Source organism: Anopheles gambiae (genome assembly GCF_943734735.2).
Source record: "Anopheles gambiae chromosome X unlocalized genomic scaffold, idAnoGambNW_F1_1 X_unloc_103, whole genome shotgun sequence".
Lineage (NCBI taxonomy): Eukaryota > Metazoa > Arthropoda > Insecta > Diptera > Culicidae > Anopheles > Anopheles gambiae.
In genome coordinates, this window is record NW_026902558.1 from 1 (window position 1) to 2500 (window position 2500).

Here is a 2500-nt window from a genome sequence, read left to right on the forward strand (position 1 = left end):
TCAGAGGTTTTCGAGATTTGAATGAGATGAATGAAATGAATGAAATTTAAGAGTGCTTAAAAGTGACAAACTACGTGAGGAGACGTGTGTGCTTCAACATTACAGGTAAAATGGACCAAATGTCCCGTTATATTTTTGTCTATGCTACGGGATACAGGTAAAATGGCTTTCCAGTCACCTTGCTCTACGCTCCCTTACTGGAGATTTGTTGTTAGTTTTACGAGAGTTTTGAAATTTGGTTAGGATAGATTTTGAAAATTTAAATTGTTAGTTCTACTGGTTTGGGGAATTATTCTACTTTACGAATGGTGGTTTGATTTTTTTTTTACTGTTGTGTGTCTTTTCAAAAATTAAAGGTATCTTTAAGTTGGATATTAAAATTTTTAATTAATCGAATGATATTGGGAAATATACAAGGAATTTAAAGTTTATTATTATGTAACAAATTGTAACTTCAGGAACGAAATTTTAATTTAACTTAGTTGGTTAAATATAATTAATTGATTTTTTAAATTATTATTTAATCGGTTGCAACTGTCAAAGAATTTAAATTATAGCTGTCAACCAATTCAAGATGTCAAGGTGACGTTAGGTGTCAGATATATTGAGCTGTCAGTTTGATTATATGTCAACGTCAAATGTCAAGTGTTGAAATGTCAATTCAAACTATTTTGTTATTTTTAAATTAATTAATATTAATAATTATTTAAACTATTTAAATTCATTAATTTTTTTTTTTTTTACATGCAAAGAACCGGGAGAAAAAATAACTACGTGATTATTTAACTTCTGCTTGTAAAAGGGTTATTGGTTATGGTTGAAGACGAATTATTATTTAAAAGAAGTTATTGGAAATTTGTTGGTAAATATTAGAATTTGTTAAATTATTTTATATGAAAACTAATACAAAGTGTATAAATGTATTAAATAATTGAGATTAAATTTTGTAAGGGAATATAACTAATTGGATTGTGATGGAAAGTATGCTTGTCTAATTGTTGAGCGTTGAATTTGAAATTGTAATTTATTAATTTGCTCTATTGTGCTTAAGGCGATGTAAGTTAATTATTTTAAATAAAGGATTTTTTAACAATTATTCGTTTAAATATTTGAGTGAAAAAATTAAATAAATATTTTTTTTTTTTTAATTGAAAATAATTTGCTCATGGATAAAAACTGAACTGGGGATAATTTTAAAATTTTCGCAGAAGGCTTTCTATGTGAAATTTAAGTTTTTTCAGAGTTTTCGAGATTTGAATGAAATGAATGAAATGAATGAAATGAATGAAATTTAAGAGTGCTTAAAAGTGACAAACTACGTGAGGAGACGTGTGTGCTTCAACGTTACAGGTAAAATGGACCAAGTGTCCCGTTATATTTTTGGCTATGCTACGGGATACAGGTAAAATGGTTTCCGGTCACTTTACTCTACGCTCTACACTGGAGATTATTTTGTTAGTTTTACGAGAGTTTTGAAATTTGGTAAGGATAGATTTTGAAAATTGAAATTGTTCTACTGGTTTGGGAAATTTTTCTACTTTACGAATGGTGGTTCAAAATATGTTTGTGAAGTGTTTTGAAAAACTATTTCTATTGTTAGTTTTTTATATATATTATGAGATTTAATGCTGAGGGGGAGAGAGAATCGAAAAAAAGAAAATAAATGCAGTTTTATATAATAAGGTTTAGTTGGGGAGCTAATTGAGATTGGGTTAGGTTGTAAATGGGATTTCAAATTCTACTCTATAAAAACTTTAAACTATTTGCCGGTTTGAAAACTCTCGATGTTTCTACGCCGCTTTGAGAAAATCTCGTCGCCGGAACAGATGGAATCGGGAATCTCGCACACAGCACACACTAAGCACAATGTTCTCGCGGACCGCTCAACGAAAGCTTATTTGCTGAAGGCTTAGTTTAATTAATTACGCAGATGGCGATGCTAATAAACTAATTGTCTAATAATATTTTTAAATTCAAAGTTTGTTCTTGCGGAGGGCGATTTAATAAAATAATTTTGTTTGCTGAGGGCTTGATATAATAAATTGAATTTCTAGGGGCAAACCGTTAACTAAAATAATATATTTGTTAAAAATCATAAAATGTTTTGCAGAAGGCAACTGATAGAAAGGAATTTTATTTCTACGCGGAGGGCGCTGCTAATTTCCCGACGGCAAACTGGGATTTATAAAAAGGCAATTTAATAAAAAATTAAAATAAAATTAAATGCAGAAGGCTTATGGCAATCGGAACGGTCAACACAAGAACACTTCACTTTTCACACACACACACACTAGTGATTCCGGCCGAAGTCTCAACGAAAGCTTGATGCAGAAGGCTTAGTTAATTTATTAAAATGCAGAAGGCAATGCTATTAGTATAAAATAATTTATATGGGCAATTTAAAGTTAATTTAAAATAATATCAAGGATAAGTTGAATGATTTGAAATTTTATCTGAACACTGAGGGTGATTCTATAGACAAAATTAAAAGGAAACTTTT